Genomic DNA, 19,987 nt, shown 5'->3' with positions numbered 1-19,987 from the left:
ATCACTCGTTCCTTACTCCTTTTGCTACATGCAGGAATACCAAAAGAACATTACAGGTGTAACTCATTTTCTTGAGTTTCACTTTATTGCAATTTGCTGACATAGCGTGTTTGGTTTTTTGTTTGTTTGTTTTGTTTTGTTTTGTTTACAAACTGAAAGATTGTGGCAACCCTGTGTTGAATGATTCTATTGACACTCATTGTTTTTTTCAACCGAATTTGCTCACATCTAGTCTCTGTGTCATAGTTTGGTAATTCTCACAATATTTCAAACTTTCTCATTATTGTTGTATTTGTTACGGTGATGTGTGATCAGAGATTATGACTCACTAAAAGCTCAGATGATGGTTAGCATTTTTTTTTTTTAGCACAAAGTATTTTTACTGAAGGTACATACAGGCTTTTTTTTTTTAAGACATAATGCTATTACACACTTAGTAAACCACAGTATAGTGTAAACATAACTTTTGTATGCACTGGGAAATGAAAAAATTTCACTTAACTCATTTTATTGTGACATTTACTTTATCACAGTAGTCTGGAATAAACCCACAGTATCTGCAAGGTATGCTTGCACCCTGCCAAGAAGGTTTTGTTCCTCTAGGTGGCCCTAGTCTAAAGAATGAAAGAGAGCCGCTTAGGGAGCTATCCTTATTCTTGGCCACAACTGCCTTATAAGAACCACCAATATATCCTGAGTCCCCAGAATAGCCTCTGGTGAGTCTGCCTTCAGTTGGCTTACCTATATCACAATATTTGGATTTTTCAAATCAGATACATAAATTCATTCTTTCCTCCCACATATCAATTATTCTATTCAAGTTCCATCTTCAAGGCTGAGGTAAGTGTGGGTAACTATCCCTGCTCCCTAAGTAGTTATCTACAATTTCTCTTCTAAAATGGTCACTCTCTTGACCATGTTATATCCTCAACCTGGTTAATTTAAGAGCCAACTAATTAATTTTTGTCACCTATTTTGAAACATCTTCATGGTGAACTTTTGGAATATAACAGCTATTATCTTTACCCATCAGGCCATGAGTATGATAGGAAGCATTAACTCTTAACATCAAATTAGATAAAGTAAGGATTAGAAATAAAGTATGGCATTGCGTGGAGTACTGGGTGTGGTGCATAAACAATGAATCTTGGAACACTGAAAAAATTAAATTAAAAAAATAAAATTTGGGTAGTAATAGCTTCTTACATTACAGTGTGTTATGTGTGAAAATCACTTTCAGATTTCTTACCTCACGTGGGTTGGCAAACCTGTATCAAGCTCAGTTTGATAGAGCATTTAACATAGGAATCATGTGCCCTACATAATTGCCAATGAGAGCAATCCAAAATCACTTCTCCTTAATACCTGCAAAATGGTTGAGAGAATCATAGCTATGATTCTATGATAGCTATGATAGACTCTGATGTGAGGGTATACAGTCCAGCATTTCCTCTACAGCAGTTTTTCTTGGATTCTCTACAATGCTTATTCATTCTCTAATCTGTAAAAAACACCAGAGAAGATCTGTCAGTGTTTACTTTTTATAGTTTATTTTTACAATGATCTGAGTATTAAATATGTGTTTTTGAAACACACTGTCCCTTGGGGATTATGATAAATAGCCACACATTCCTCAAAATGAACACTGTAGCCATGGAATATTTAAAATCTCTCCTTAGATTAGGGATTATCATCAGATAGCTGCAAAATATAGGCTGTGTGCATTGATCCCTGGTATAGAATAGAATTTTGCCTTGATGTACCCTAAGACTAACAATAAGAGATAGTACAAGGTTTGCCTGTAGGAAACCCTTATACCCATTATATCTATATAATAATAATCACCATTATTGCTTCTTTTACAGTAATTCTTTTATGAAATATTCTTTAAATATTTATTTTTTAAAGATTTTATCTATTTATTTGTCATAGAGAAAAAGAGAGCATGAGCACAACTAGGGGTAGCAGCAGACAGAGGGAGAAGCAGACTCCCCACTGAGCAAGGAGCCTAATGTGGGACTTGATCCCAGGACCCTGGCATCATGACCTGAGCCAAAGACAGAAGCTTAACTGACAGAGCCACCCAGTTGTCTTTCTTTAACTATTCCTTTCAGGCTTTGGAAGTAACTGTCGTACTTATATTGAGTAATCTGTATTGTATTATTTGTTTATGTATTATTTATATGTATTTATTTGTATTATTATTATGTATTATTTGTATTATTGGTTAATCTCCATCTCCTGCTGCATTAGCTCTCTGTTCTGAAATTACAGATACTGTAATTTACAAGGCTTCCATTTTTGCATTGTATTCTAGAATGTTCAGAATATAATTTTGAGAATCTACATATAACATGTATAACAAGATATCAAGACGATCCCTTTCTACTTTAATATCATTTTAAGGGTTATTTTACTTTCACAACTTACATTTTCATCTTTTTCTTTCTTTCTGTTCATTGTATTTTACGAATTTTTCATAATTTGCTATACATCTTTTCTGGAATATAATTGAATGTATTTAAAGAAATAATTATGCCTATTGTTTCACAACAGTGGTATAAAATGAAAAATTATTAAGCACATTGTAATGGAGCTAAATCCGAGAAACTCTAGCCACCTGTGACTATTATATATTTTTTTCCAGAGAAACAGTGAACTCATAAATAGAACCCTAAAAGATACAGTTGTTTTATAACTAACCCAAATCTCTCTTTAGCAGAATTAAGACAATGATAGAGTGGCAGAAGTCAGAAGAATCAGAAGCAAAGTCGGAGAACTGGTGGAGCAAAGAGAGACAGCCTTAGATCCACTAGAGAAAAGAGTAGAGAATACTGATTTCTGAGGCACAACCATAGTGATTGGACCACATGAGAATCTGTGGCTCATTATAGTTGTTGCACCCTCTTATCCAAGAGTCATCCATTGTTGCATTACTTCATCTGACCTCTGAGTTACCATCTAAATGTGTACTTTTGCAGGAAAAACCTGTACTCAAAAGTTTTGATAGATTGCAAATTATTCCCATCTCATTTGTGCTACACACACACACACACACACACTCAATTACTTCCCTCATGTTCTTATTTTCTCTTTCTTTTTCTATAATTTGAAATGATAGAAGTGTTTCTGATAGCTGGCCAGGGAACATAAGGACAGCATTTACTTATTCAGATTAGCAAACTTCTCTAGTGAAAGAGCTGATTTTTTTCCCTCTTTATTTATAGAAATGAAAGTCTTTCTAAAGAAATGTGAACCTTAAAATGATACCTAATGCCATTTGTATTGTTTATTATCCCAGTTTTCCATCTCCTGCTGCATTAGCTCTCTGTTCTGAAATATTTTTTTAGTACTTGTCTACAGAGCTTTCTTTTTGCTGTCTTCAACAAATCTCTTTCCCCATGAGGTTTTCTTCGGTTAATGACACTCCGTAAGTACTTAATGTGGCATTATGATTTGTTGCAAAGGTAGCCTGAACAGTGCTTGACCTCACATAGTTCCATAGATCACTATTGATTTAAAGTGACAGGCTAAATTCTCCACATTAGCCTGCACCACATTTTTAATACACCAATAAAACAGAATTACTTCAAAGGAAACAATTTTGTCAGTGGCTCTAAAGCAGGAAACAGAATGTAAATATTAGGGTGCTTTTCTAAGTTATAGAGCATAAACATCTACAAACCTAACTGTGCATCACAGAAATTCATTACTTTGTACGATATTTTGTACAGAAAGAAAAAAGCATTAGCTTTCATATCAGGGAACTATTTAATGATGCAAAATATATCTAAACTGATTTAAAATAACATTTTTTGGTTTTGGTGAAGGGTATACGTGTGTTTAATTTCCTCTTAACCAAGAGCTGCACACTCTGTAGAATGTTTTATAGTGTATTTAAACCCATCTCTACATTTTTTTCAATTGCAGAAGTACCAAGACAGTCACCCCACAAACTGCTGGATTTCCATTTCATTGCTTCTTTTTAGATTAAATTCTCAGACCAGCCACTGAACTTGACAAGTGGGGACATTTCTCGTTTTGAATTTATAATACTGCTCCTTCAACCCTAATGCATTTTGTATTTAGCATATGCACTCCATTTAGTTGAACAACATACTTTAACTACAGATTAAAGAGATTATGGGTTCTCACTAAATTTAGTATAGTTTAATTAAAACTCCAGTCTACATTTGCAGATATTGGAATATTAACTATTGTTTGATCATCATTCCTCTTTGTTATATTCCTTTATCTGGATCTCATGACTATTTTTTGACACTTTATTTTCGGAATTCTGATTTATTTCTCTGTTGTTCACTGCACACAACCCCCCACCCCCAGGTTTAATCTATTTATCTATACATGTATTTTTTCTTAAAAGTTTCATTAATGCCACTCCATTCCATGCCCATATTTAAAACTTCATATTTTTTCCATTATAATAAACTTATTTTTTTTTCTGGATGTGCAAGAATCATTGTTGGAAATCAAATTTTTCTTTCATGAAATCATCACCTTGAAAATGACCTGTCTTAACAATTCAGCATAGCTGGCTCAATTGGAAAAGCATGTAACTGTTGATCTCAAGGTCATGAGTTTGAGCCCCACACAGGATATAGAGATTACAAGAAAAAAAAAAAAACTTAAAAAAATTCAGCTGATGTCACCCTGGATGCTCCCCTAGATTGTCCTAACCATCATGCTCTCATAGGAGTATAATAGTGAACTCACTTTCTCTGAAATTAATGAACTTGTTCAACCACAATCTATCCATTAGCTCAACAAATGTGAACTAAGTTCCTATATCCAACCATTTTCTCTATTTAGAAGAATCAGTGTGTCAGACTTTACAATTACTAGTTTCTGTATCTATTTTGCCATGTCTGTGAGCTCCTTGAGTCTGGAAACTATATCTTTCTTTTATTTACAGTACCAAGGATATATTTCACATAGGTAATTTGAAAAAAATGTTTAATGCATAATTAATTTTGTAGAATAAGTGTGGTATTTACCACAATATGCTAGATATACCAAGAATTCTCTATTTAAAAGCACATGCACTATGCAAAATATTGTGAAAGAAGAAATGGGATGAGGTTACATGTAAGGTAAAATAATGAAGATAAAGTGAGTGACAAAGCACAATTTTAATAACTTGTTCCTTCACAGTATCTATCAATAATCACTATATACTTAATATTTCTCTATTTCTAGATCCTAATCTCTTTGCCATTGTCTACGATATATCTTTTAATCTATGCACTAGTTTGTGTAAGTCTGTATTTCTCCTTTAATCTTGTGGCAAAACCTCAAAATTGATAACATACACATACAGTTCAGTTAAGTAATTTGACAAGGTCAGTTAGTGTGGAAGAGAACAAAAATGACAACAAAATTGACCCATCCCTGTATGCACAGCTCCATTATCACTTTGCCAATCCTCCCATCAATTAGTAAAGGATAATTCTCCACCCTTCACACCTGGGCTTCACAACTGGTCTTTATCCAATGGCACAGTAGCAAATACTACCTGAAGAGAGAGTTGAAAAACTCTTGTACACTGGAGCTTGCTTTCTTAATGTTATTTGGAATCCTCGCATTGCTCATGTAATGGAAAGCCTAGAATGGGCTACTGGGGTAGCAGAAACCACATGGAGCCAATTCAGACTCTTCCATCTGAATTCTTTTAGACAAAGCAGCCTGCCTGCAGCTATATGTGTGAGTGAGTCATCCTGAGCTGTTGACCACACACAAGTTCAAGAATAATAAATTCTTATAAGTAGCAGAATTATAAGGAAAAAAAAATGTTTGTTGCTTTAAGCAAAAAAGTTTTCTTGACTTAAACCATTTTCCTCAACTAAGTAAATGAATTCAGTTACTAAGTAGACAATCCAAGAAAGTAAAACAGAACCCTTTATATTAATCAGTCTTATTATGCTACTGGTTCATTTACTAATTTGGACAATATTACAAATTTTTTCCAATGGCATTTGATTCTGTGCTGGATGTTAAAATTTATTATGAGGTTAATTCCTAAAGAGAAATCGACATTAGATTGTGCAGAGTGTTTCTGGTAAGTAAAAATTTTGAAAAATACGGTATCAGTCTTTTCTCTCCAACTTAGAACCAGGTCTTTAGTTTTTTAATAGGAGAAGAGTAAATGAAACAAGATGGGATTGGGAGGGAGACAAACCATAAGTGACTCTTAATCTCACAAAACAAACTGAGGGTTGCTGGGGGGAGGAGGGCTGGGAGGGGGGGTGGGGTTATGGACACTGGGGAGGGTATGTGCTATGGTGAGTGCTGTGAAGTGTGTAAACCTGGCGATTCACAGACCTGTACCCCTGGGGATAAAAATATATTATATGTTTATAAAAAATAAAATTAAAAAAATGTCTTTGGTAAAAGACAGTTTAGATAAAATTTAAAAGATCATTATTTTTCCAGTTATTAAGGCTTTTCTTAAGTAATACAGTCAAATATTATTAAAACAGTAATTGCAAAAGCACTTTAACTACCACTTGATACCATGATACATGATACTACATGATAACCAAGGACGGTGCTGATTTATATATCCTAGTTAATTTAATTATTACAGTAGTATGTTCAATCACACATAGGAAAATGCCGATTAAGTAATTTATCAAATACCATGTCATCATTGAGATGCATAGCTAAGGTCTGAACAGTGCCTATTTATTCCAAAGCCTGTGTTCTTACCTGTAATATGTCTTCTGGTTCCCATTTATAGTATGCTTACTGCTAAATGTATTCTGAAAGCAAAAATGAACATGCCTTTCTTCATTTCCTGAAAATACAGATTTTTTTTTTTTTTTTTTTTTGGTCAGAGTTGTTTTAATGATTGCCACACAACAGCATAAAATCTGATGTAGACTTGTCTGCAGTAAGTCAAATGTCCTCAGCATCAGAGATGATGCAGTGTTGAGACAAATGAATGGCTAACAAAAAGTCCCCAAACTTTGGGCCATCTTGGTGTCCATTCTTCTTATTTTGACATCCTTTGTACCTGGCATTCTAGCATAAAGAAGAGAAAGAACCAGATTATCTTTGGAAATGTGTCTATTCATTAGCATAAACATTTTATTTATATTGGAAAACTTACAGACTATATGCTCGTAAAGGGGAGATTTTTATTCCGTATTTTTCAAAGTCACCTGTCAGGATGGTGATGCTTCTGATGGTTATAGATTAAAATCTATTCTACAATCAATGCAAATATAGCCAGTATGATCAAAATTAATCTAGTAATTAAACTTAATTGATGTTTTAAAATCAATTAAGTGATAAAAATAATAGCTGCAATATATTATCCAATATTATAATCTTAATAGACTATTTAAATCTAATCATTTGTCTACTGACTGGTCTAAAAAATCCAACCCTGACCTTTTAAATATATCACCATAATTTTCAAAAGTTCCACTATCCTTAGTAGTGCCATTTTGCCAAATTGACTGACTGACTTTTGGAAACCCATTTGGATTGAATTTCAAACCATTCATTTAATATTTGAGAAATATATCTTGTGGAATAGTGTTTAAAATCCAGAGGTAGAGGGAATCTTAGAACCTTACCTCTACCATTAATTTTATAAATAAGGAAATTCAATTCTATAGATGTAAAATTATTTGTCCCAGGTCACAATACAGGAGAGACATACTTAGTATAAGAAAGCGTAAGCCATCTTTCAGAGTTGGAGAGATTTTAAAATTTCCCTATAGTAGAAGGATATTTACTTCTATTAGAACTCTATTGAATTCTAAAGTAAGAATTCTAGCATTTTCAAGGTTCCTGGCAGCCTCAGTCAGTAAAGCATGTAACTCTTAATTCTGGGGGTTTGAGTTTAAGAGCCACATTGGGCAGGGAGTCTACTTTAAAAAAAAAATCTCATATTTTCAAATACTGAAAATTGAAATATAAACTTATAAGTTGACTGCCTTTATGCAAGATCATAGACTAAACCAAGATTTTTATTGATTAAAAATTGTTTTTCTTTTATATCTAAATATCTAAATAAATTGGGCTTTTTAAATTCATTTTGAAAATCATTTGTTTTTCCAAAAGTGTTGTTATTGGCTCTTGAACCTATTATATGAGGACCCCAAGATATTGCAATGTACTTTTTTCTACACGGTGCATTTCAATCTCATCAAGAAGTTAGTTACAGTGTGCTAGGGACCTGTGATTTGTGTTCCTCTTTCCAGCTTAGGTAGCTCTTGTCTAGGCATAGGTGCCCTTATTCTTAGTGCCTGTATTTCCATTTATAAATGTGCCACCACTCCTTAGTGTATGTATCATCCCTGATGCTCTGCAACAGTCATTGTGATTTTTTTTTTTTCTGGAAAAATAAGAAGATAGCTTCCTGGTAGCCTGATGTGAGAGACATTTGAATGTTTACTCACCTGTGGGTTATGTTCCTTGGGGAAGACTTGAAAGCTGCATTGCTAGGTCTCAAAATCTAACAGAGATTTTATTTCAGTATGATGCTTCCTTCATATTTTGTCTATGCTGCAATAAATCTCCTAGGAGAAAACTCAGCTAAAAGAAGATTGCTTGAACAAGCTTTGGCAAGTTATCTTGGACTCAGAGCAGGGAAAAGCATGACACGTTTTATTCTATACACCACCTGTCCAATCCCTCCTTGAACTGGGTCTGAGTTTAAGCAGTACAATGACATCCCAGAAAGGGAAGCTAGAGATTTCCTCTGCAGAATAAAAATGTATGTTAATTTTTATTTATTTTTAAAAGAATATAGTTTAGATTAGAGAAATAAATACAGTTGTGTTTTTTCTTTTCATACAACTGTATATGAATACACACACATGCACGGTGTACAAGGAATTATTTTAAGTCATGAATTTTAAACAGAACTTCCTCAGAGAGATGAGAACAGATTTATAACCAGCTGGTGTCAGGCTATACTTGGCATGTGGTACCTAGATTTAGTTATCATCTTCAAAGTCCATGAATACCATTCGAACAACACTATTGTGCTCCTAGGACAAATGGTCAGGGAATTCCTTTAAGCAATCTCAGGCTAGGAGAACAAGGTCAAATGTCACCACAATGCACTGAAGTTGCTGAGGCCTGAGTCCCTAAATAGGTTTTTTGAGGCAGCTGGAACTGTCAGGGCTGCAGAGGAAGCCAATGATATTTTGAAGGATGTGTTTTCTGTATTTTTGTATGCCAGTATAGACACATGGTTTTGTTAAATGCAAATACATGAAAGATGTTAAGTTCTGAGCACCAGACTACTGGGGTAGAGTTGGGTGCCTGTCTTTCCTTCCCCAAAAGACACCAACAGTATCCTTAGTGCACCTACTCATAAAGAGGCCACTGTGCTCACAGCTGAATAGATAATGAGTTCCTCTGAGTCAGCATTCTTCATCAAAATATCCACACCCTCTATCTCCCATCTCAGTAGGACTTACCATCAAGAAAACAGATTTTCTTCTCTACCCTGGTAGGGAATCCCAATGTTTCATTCCAACTTCTCCAAGAAATGCTTACCCCACTCAGATCTGCCTCCTACTCCTCTCTCAGAAAGTCTCTCCCTATTGCTTCCTTCTGCTACACAGCCAGTTCTGCAGCTGATCAGACCAGAGACAGACCTCTGATCCAACCTGAGCCACACAGATTCACTCTCTCAGAAATTTGGATTTAGGGCCCCCAAATTCCGCTTGTTCCTAATGAAATCTGGGAATTTAAATTTGAGGTTGAAAGGGCCACATTGAGCATTTGTTCAAGCTCAACAGAGAATGAGGGGCAGTTGGCTCCAGCTCCTTCTAGAAGCTTGGTGTGCCTCCTATGGCTTCTGTATGACTGTCCTCTTATGCTTTTCAAACTCATGTGCCCCCTGTTTTACTTCCCTCAGCTTGAGTGGGTTCTCTGTCTTGCACTCAACTATGTCCTGAACAACACCTGGAGAGATCAGCATCTGTTGAACAAAAGTAAAGTTTTAGGGTCTGCCTACTCAGAGTGACCAGACCTTCTACAACCCGGATCCTGCCCCTTATTATGCACAACACTCTTGTTTTATTGCCCCTGTGAAGTAAGAGATCCATCACAACACCAGTGCATCCACAGGAATGATAGTCCGAGGGGAGACACAGAGACTGTTTTGAGCTTCACTCCATTGTGAGCTTTATATGTGAAGTCATGCATGGTTTATAATTTTTCTTGAAGATTTATCCTTTAAAGATGCATTTGAATCCAAATGATACATTTTTGCATCATTACTGTATTTTTAAAATTTATGTAAATCCTATTAGTAAGATTCATTGTTGACTGAGACGTGTTATACAAAAGCTTAATGTTATTTCTTATATGGGTGTGGCTTTTTAGATAGAGCTATTCTTATGAAATCATGGGCATATTATTTTTATACCCTTGCATTCTTAGTTTCTGTCACCAAACACCAGTTGTTTTTGTTTTTATTTTCATTTTTGTTTTTCAGCTAGCTATACAGCTCAGTTGAACAAAAGATTAATGTCCTACTTGTTTTCAAATGTTTGGAATGCAATTGTTTTATAGAAAAATACATATGGAATGTCATTAACAACTGCCCTGGCTAGGTAAAGCCAAAACTTCTCTGAAAAGGGTTTTGTGTGAATAACTTTGGGTCCATCTTCTTACAAATAAAAGTTCAATTTTTAACTACATGTCATTAAAATTATAAATATTCTTGCAGAAAAAAATCTTTGCAAGTGGTTGAAAAAAATCATTTAAACTGTTCTTAAAAGAAAGGAAAACAATGGCTGTGCATAAATCAAATGGTGACTCTGCCAAATTCTCTCTTATCTTTTCTTGCATTCCTTTTCTGTTGGAAGAAAGGACACCATAGCAACAAGTTTTTAATGATTAAGAAAGGATACTTTAATTGGTTCCTTATTTTTTACCACAAGATGAACTATTTCCCCTTAAGCTCACCTTTCAATATCCTCTGAAACCATGTAACCAACCCTCTGGAATACTCTACTGTCAGAGAGAAAAGATACTATATCATATATCTTTCTATATAATAAAACATTTATAAAATAAAGACCTGTGTGAGAAAAATGCATGTGTATGTGTGTGTGTGTGTGAATAAATGGTCTCCTCACTCCAATATTTATGATTCCATTTTATATAGCTGTGATGTACAATATTAACTATATTAGAGAATAAAGAACTAAATAAATATCTCTGAAAGAGTTACTACTAGAAATTGAATGAGATTAAAGCTCTTTTGTTTGGGTAAATCACTAGATAATACTTAAGAAAAATGCTGGTATCAAGAGCCTGGATGATGGCTAATGCCAAATTATCACGTGTGTACACACACACACACACACACAAATGCATCTGTCTTCATAAATGTTGTACAAATTAGACTTTCTTAGCCAGTCAGGTGAAAGGAGGTAAAATTTAAAGAATATAGAAAAACGTGAAAGAGTAAAAGATAATTTGATTACACATAAACCATCATAGCCAGATGTCACTTCAATGAGGTATACTGAAATAAATTTTAAAGACTAGAAGTTTCTAAAATGCTTTTTAAAAAAAGGCTTTTATAAGATATTTTATTAGGTTAAGCAACAACTCCCACCACTGACTCTTTAGCAAAAGTGTATATGTTAACTAAGCATTTACGAGATTGTTTTGTCTATGGTTGAGTTGTTATGTTTACAAGAAATAATGAAAAGTCTGAATTTTTTATAGGGAAATGCTCAATTTAAAGGTCATAGATAAGAAACTACGTGGCAATAAATAAATGGAGGAGAAATAAAATTGTGTGTTTGCAGGAATTAAAAGACATTTTGGAGTTGTAGGACTTGGACATGATTTGGGAGGTTTTAGCCAATCCTGCAATCCTTTAAGGGTTAATGATCCTTCTATTATCTATCCCAATCTCCAACTCTGTGTGGATTACAACCAAATTCATATAATGACTATAGATGAGTACAGCTCTTGACTTGGAAATCTGTGCTGTATTTGTCTGAGAAACAAAATATCCTTGAGCATGTCTGGAAGACTCATGGGACATTTCTGGAAAAGAAACTTTTGGAAAAGTTCTGGAAAACTTTTTATCCCAAAGGAAGTTTTTAAATATACAAACATTGGCTTAAGACAGTGATTCAGCTTGGGGAAGGAAAGATTATTTTGATTATCATTTATAATCCTTCTCTCAGATTGTCCCCTGACTCAGATCTGTTGACATATACTGGAGATATAGGGAGAGAAAATGACACTGACTTGTGATTACAAACTATTGAAAGCCAATTTATAAATTAGGTCCTGTGGGACATAAGCAGAGTATCATACCAGGAATAAAATCGGTTATTAAAATCCTCTATTCCAAAGAAAAAACCTATGAGGCTTTGAAAAAAAATCAAAGCAGAATCAGCAGAAGTGCATTGGCAGTGAACCAATGATGTCTCTGAGAATGGCATGACAGTTCTAGGAAGTCACTTTTCATGAGCTTCATACAGGCTTTTCAGAGGTAACTGAACTTATGACTCAGTCCTCAGAGGTCCTAGAGATGGCTAATCAGCCTTATCACAGACATGATATAAGCATCCAGATCAAGATATAACAAACTCGTTTCATGACATATTATAGTAGGAAAGATGGCTTTATGATAGATAAAGAATTACTCCGGGACTTCTAGATATGCTTTCAAAAGAACTCCATGACTAAGGGATTGGAATCTGATTGACACAAATGTATAATGTGCTCTGAGTGACTATAGTGAAATTACCTTAGTTTACTATCACAATACTGGAATCCTGTTTTGTCCTGTTTGTTTGTTTGAGGAGGGATAGGGGAGGGCTGCTGTGATCTGGGAACCTGGTCTATAATCACAAATTGAATGAAAGAAATGGACAGCTCTAAGATTTTAGGATCAATAAAGGGAGACTGATTATATCAAGGTAATGTATATCCTGTAAAGAAAGGCCATTATCTTGGTATTTCTGAATAGGCCCTGGTTTTTAAAGACAGATTACTTTGCTTTTGAGGCTAAATCAAATACAATGGATGATGGCTGGCTCTGGGCTCATCTGATAATTGGAATCTAATATCCTAGCATTACAGATATGCTCTGAAGAATATAGCTATGTGTGTACATGTTAAGAGTTTTGAGCTACTTGTCAACATAAAATATATAGCACATAGTTACATAACACGTGGACCAAAAGCATTTAAATATATAGGTCTATAGTACTTAAATATAAAACTATGGTGGGGGTCTTCTCCCTCAAATGCCCGGAGGTGCACCCTACTGTTGCTAGGAAGAAAGCAGGAGTTCATACTTTAATGGTTTGATTGCCAATGATACAAAAATTACATGTTGTCAGGTTTTTTTTGTTTGTTTGTTTGTTTTTGCTTGTTTTGTATTTGTTTTTATTTTTAAGTGACTAAAGGGGATCATGTTTCACTAAAAAGAAAAGGACTTTTCTGATTTTTTTTTTCTGATTTTCAGTCTTCAATACAAATGGCTATATATGATTGAAATTATGGACCACATGAGACCTAGGGGAATGTTAGATTTATCAGATGGAATGAAGATAACTTAGCTTGATCAGAGGGAAGAAGAAAAACAACTTCTTTTTGATATATAGAATGGGGCACACTATCACTGGATTTTAATACTAAAGAATATTATTTAATTCAAAGGGTAAAGTTTTCATACTGCAATTGGGTAAATCTGGTCATATTGACTATAACTACTTAAATATAGTTTTATTCCCAACATACAGAAGAAAGTATACTGTGAAAGACTTGGACTCTCTTTTTTCTAATTTAGTGTCAATCTATGACCATTTTTGAATCCCAAATCTAAAATTCTCTTTCCATTGTTCATGAGAACAAATCCACTCTCTTCTACTCAAGGAATTCAATCTTTCTCATACCTCATTATTTTCCTTTTGAATGAATTATTTCTATCAATGTGAAACACTATTTTTGTCTCCTTTCTTCCAAAAACAAAATGAAGCAAACAAAAAGTAAAAAAAAAAAAAAAAGGAGAAAAAGAGAAACAAAAACAAAAACAAAACCCTCTAGTCTCCATTTTTCTTGTCTCAGTACAAACTTTTATATAAAATTTGTTGATTTGGGGGTCTAACTGGTATGAACTTTTTACGTACAGCTTTTGAACCCAGCACTAACCTAGTATTAAAGTTTTACTATTGACACACTGAAAAGCAGGGATAATGTACCTTAGTAAGATATACTAGTGGATATATGAAAATTCTTATAGGGAATATGAAAGTTATTTTGTTACTTTAAAAATTTGGGGGGTTCCTGCATATGCATATGTCCTCATTTCTTTGCTATTCACAACAAGTTTAAAGGTGTGGGACTGAGTGACTCCTTATCTCTATTCTAAATGAATTAATGCTCAGTAATATGATTAAAAAATCTAGTATGTTTATATTCAGTTTTTTCTATTAACAAAGATTTTTGTAGCTCTCTGAATTCAATGTCTAGGTAAGTTTTAGTTCTTTCCAGAAGAATAGTATACAATAGGATGTTGTATTGTGCTGAAACATCCATATTTTCTTGCCTGGTTTCATAGGGAATAAAATCTATTCTTTAAGATCAAGGGGAAATGTGTATATTTGAACATATTTCTGACAATTTAAAAAAATTACTTATCATCTTGCACTGTTTGCATGGCAGTAATAGAGGTTAGATAAACCCAAAAATCTGCCTGTGACAGATAAGAAAATAGTGAAGAAAATAGACACTCCTCATATAGGTTCAATTCAATCACTAGCATCTACAAGAACTAAGCCAATAATAGTTCAAAGAAAAAAATATTACTTTTTAGCTAAAGTCTTATCATATGTAACAAAACTGTGGCTTCATTACTGCTGCATACCTACTAAAATAACCACCTAAGTGGTAAGAAGTTGGAGATAACATCTTGGTTTACTAAGAAAATATAAAATAAAGGCAATTGCTTATTTTCAATGACTCTTTTGTTTTCATGGCTCTTTGAAAAATGTTTATTAAGTTGTATCTTTTCATAAATGCATATGCTATGACATGGATATATAACACAGGTTATTACAAGATGCCTCACTAAAATTAAATTTAGTTTACCACTAGCTAAATGATGCCAAATTGAAGTAATATGCTTTCAAAACAACTTTTAGGTGTTTTTCTTAATCAGAGAATTTAAATTACATAACATTATGTGAAAAAAGCAGAGCACAAAAATGTGTGTTTATGTATCTGTACAGTGAACCATAAAAGAAATATACCAAAATTTTCTGTGCCAAAATATGCCAGAGATACCTACTTGGTGAAATTATGTATGATTTTAATTAATTTGTCTTCTGTTAGACATCATTTTATAACTATATTTGCCATGAAACACAAGCCAAAATTTGTTTGTATTCATTTTCTTATCTATAAGATATCTATAACTATACTATATATAGTATAGTATATACTTATATATACTTTATAATCAAAGCTCACAAATCTAACATTGAAAACTTGGCACCATAGCAAATACCTAAAACACTGAAATTCATTTGGACTTGATACCTAATTTTGTTTGATTTTCTTGGTAGCAATGTATAATTATTTTAGCTTCTCTGATGAAGTATTGCCATATCCTAAAAAGTAGCAAGAACAATAAAAAGTATGCTTTTCATAATTCTTAGGTTTTTGTTTCTTTCTGCCATTTTTTTTTGTTCTTTCTTTTTTTTTAAGATTTTTATTTATTTATTTGAGAGAGAAAGAGAGAGAGAGAGCACATAAGCAAGGGTAACAGCAAGCAGAGGGAGAGGGAGAACCAGGCTGTCTGCTGAGCAGAGAGCCCCACGTGAAGCTTGACCCCAGGACCCTGGGATCATGACCTGACCTGAAGGCAGACATTTGACTGACCCACCCAGGCACCCCCATTTTTTGTTGTTTTCAAATTATATTTGAAAACATTTTTCTTAGACTATTTTAAGTAGATTTTTTATATTGTACAAAGAAAGAAAAGAAAAAAAACAGTAATAGATTTGTTATAATAAATACAATTATCACCTGTTTTATTTACTCAAGTAATCAGAAAAGGAACCAGTTTGAGGAAGTTTTATTAATGACCATTATTTAGTAATAAATAAGAAACTGATCATTTTAATATGTAATGAAAATTAAGACAACTGATTAGTACTCAAAACTTTGTTGACCAAAAATATATAGTGAACAAAAAGCAAGATTTGGATCAAATGTACTTGGGGCAGGTTTTCATTCTGATACTTAGAATCTGTCTGATACTTACTAAATTACTTCACTCTTTTTATACTATTATCTTAAATTGTAAAAAGTTATAAAAATACCATATTCCTTTCCAAGGGTTGCTGAAACAATTACCACAAGCTGGGTGGTTTAAATCAACCGAAATTTATTCTCTCAATGTTCTGGAAGTTAGAAGACTGAAATACATCTAAGCAAGGCTATGCTTTTTCTGAAAGCTCTAGGAGATAATCTGTTCCAATCTATTTTCTTAGTTTTTACTGTTATTAGCAGTCCTCAGAGTTCTTTGCCTTATATGAACATATTTATTATGCTTATCTCTGTCATATATGGTGTGTCTGTCTCTGTCACTCCTTTTTTTCATAAGGACAAGAGCCATATTGGATTAAGGACATACCCTACTTCATGTGACCTCATATTAACTCATATCTTAATTACATCTGCAAAAACTCTATTTCCAAATAAGATAACATTCACAGGTGTCTGGTATAGGACGTTTGACACAACTTTATTATGTGTGTTGTGGGGTAGGATAACATAGTCAACCCACAAAAATTGCCTAACTCAATTGTTTTTAGCAAAATTAAATATACTATGTGGTACACCTGCAACTAATCTAACATTGTATGTGAAATATACTCCAATAAAAATAATAAATAAATAAAGAGGGCACCTGGGTGGCTCAGCGGGTTAAAGCCTCTGCCTTCAGCTCCGGTCATGATCCCAGGGTTCTGGGATCGAGCCCCCCATTAGGCTCTCTGCTCAGCAGTGAGCCCACTTCCCCCCTCTCTCTGCCTGCCTCTCTGCCTACTTGTGATCTCTGCTTGCCAAATAAATAAATAAAATCTTAAAAAAAAAAGAGTGCTTCCTTTAAAGTTAAAAAAATTAAATGCAATATTATATGCACACTGATTAGCAAATACCTATACACTGTGGGTACTCAATGTTAGTTGCATTTCTGCCCTTTTGCCTGTATATATCATGTGAATAATGGGAAAAATTCACTATAGTCAGTACAATGTCTTTAATTTTTCACATTACTCTGCTTCTAAATTGTTTTAGAACAAATTATGAAAGATTTAATGGAAGAAATGGAATGCTAGGTATTGTTTAGTGTACACTTCCTTATCTGATTTTGTAGAGCTCTCTACTTCTCTTTGTCTTGCTGCTATTTTGCAACTCTTCAAATTGTAGAAAACTGCTGGTTATGCAAATCAAGTGATTGTCTATAGTGATGCAAATTAATTTTGTCAGATGGAGATGAAAACCATTTCACCTGTAAGAAGGTATTTTCTATTAAATTCATTTCAACATTTTTGATTTCCTATATATGTCTGCTCTTAGGATTCTCATTTGAAATGGTTTTAAACATCTTGCTGGTTCCCCCCTGAATTAATAAGTTAAATAAAGTCTTCATCTGTGTTCATTTTAGATTTGCATGAAAGTCTTGATTTTACTTAAAAAAAAAAACAAACTATATTATTCCATGTAGATTTTGACAAAGCTTTGATGAATAAAGAAATGAAAAGATTCAGTCCTTTAAAATATCATCTCTCAACATGATATGCAACACCTGTGTGGAGAAGAACTGAACCCAAAGGTCCATAACTTTTGAATTAGAGGGCAATTCTTAGGAAGAAGTCAAGAAGTAATTGGGGGGGGGCAAAAATAGTGTTAGATAATTAAGCATTTCTTAAATAACAAGAATAAAATCTGCTTTACCATGAGACTTAATGCCTTATAATTTAACAACCAGATTGATGATCTGGTCCATATCATGTTAGAAAGTGAAGCTTCAGAGCATAGAGGAGCTCCTGCTTTAGATAAGGCCCAGTTAAAAGGCTTTAGTCATATAAAAATAAGTGGAAGAAGTCTCTACCCATTACCATACTTACCCAGTGAGCCAATTTCGTTGTGCTCAGGGACACATCGACTTCTTTTTCATCTGAAATATCAGAAAATCATTGCTTGCTGAAAACAGGACCAGAATAGGAACTAACCACCAATCTTTGGGTTCTGGCTGTGTGAGTAACAGCTCCATGCCACCTGAATGGGAACCAAGAACTAATTAGAACAAGGGCAGAGGGAAGATGGTGGCAGAGCAGGAGGCTTGTTTCATCCCACAAACACTACTAGATCACTATTAAATCATTTAAGTACGCCAGGTTATGATCTCAGGACAGTGAGATCAAGCCCCACATGGAGTTCCTCAGTCAGCAGGGATTCTATCTGAGATTCCCTCTCCCTCTCCTCTGCCCCTCCCTCTGCACATTCTCTCTCTCTCTCTCTGTACAATAAGTAAATAAATCTTAAAAAAAAAAAAAAAAGGAGAAACTTTCTCCAAATTCATTGGTTTGGTAAATGACAGGGGCTAAATTTCATAAGTTTTTGTTTGTTTGTTTGCTTGTTTGTTTTAACCTGCAAAGCTTAAAGCCTGCAGTTTTAAAGGTCAGTAGGCTTGGCTCTGATAGAGCCAAGAGTGCACTGTGCTGCTCCTAGAGAGAAGGCAGGCAAACAACTTGGGGGCAGACAATGAGGAAATAGTAATCTGAGAAGGTCTGGGGCACACAGTGGAGAGATTCTTTGCTCCTCTCAGAGTACTTCCCTAAGAGGCAGTCTTAACAGAGATATATCTCTAGTAACAAAGGAGCTGGCTGGTGCCATTTTCCCTTCACAGATGAAAGCAAAACAAAACAAAAACAGCCACCTGCTGGCTAACTAATTTAGATACACTAAGCTGCACTCCCCTGCACTCTGGTGAGACTAACTCTCTCAGTTAAGTTTGCCTCAGTCCCAGTGTAGGAGATCTCTCCTCCAGAATAACAGAATAAACTGCTATGCACACCTTGCAACTCCTGACCAGAGAGTTCTACAGGACCTCAGTTCTAGTGGAGTTGGTGTCAGGTCTCATTTCACAAGCAGACCAAAGACACCTAGTTTAAAAAAAAAGAAAATGCCACATGTCAAGGACCAAACACTGCCCACTGCAAACAAAGAACCTCTGGAAAAGAATAGCCTAAAGGATAGGGTAAACAAAACACAACAGCTGAGCATATGCAACACACACTAGAGACACTCCCTACAGTGTCAGGTCCTGGAAACTACATTACCTCTTCTTCATAAAGCTATTGCTTTCAGGAATAAGAGACATAATGGCTTTTCTAACACAGAGAAGAAGGCAGGGGCTTAGACAAAATGCTAAAGATGGATAAATTCTTCCCAGATGAAAGAACAAGATAAGTCCTGCCCAAGATCTAAGCAACAGATATAAAGAATATGTCTGATGGAGAATATAAGGCAACAATCATAAGGATACTCACTGGGCTTGAGAAATGAATAGAAGACATCAGGAAGACCCTTACCACAGAGATTAAAGAGCTAAAAAAGAATCAGCTGAAGATGAAGAATGCTATCAAAGAGATTAGAAACAGACCTTATGCAATGAATGCCAGGCTGAAAGAAGCAGAGGAATGATTTAGTGACCTAGAAGATAAGATAGTGGAAAATAATGAAGCCCAACAAAAAAGAAAAGGAGGAATTATGGAACACAAGAGTAGACATAGGGAACTCAATGACACAATCAAATGTAATAACACTCATATTATAGGAGTCCCAGAAGAAGAAGAAAGAGAAAAGTAGCAGAAAATTTATTTGAGGAAATAATAGTAGCAAACTTCCCTAATTTGGGTTAAAAAACACACGTATCCAGATCCAGGAGGCA

The sequence above is a fragment of the Lontra canadensis genome, unplaced genomic scaffold (genome assembly GCF_010015895.1).
Source record: "Lontra canadensis isolate GAN:19392208 unplaced genomic scaffold, GSC_riverotter_1.0 scaffold70, whole genome shotgun sequence".
Taxonomy (NCBI): domain Eukaryota; kingdom Metazoa; phylum Chordata; class Mammalia; order Carnivora; family Mustelidae; genus Lontra; species Lontra canadensis.
Note: the sequence above shows the minus strand (reverse complement) of the source record.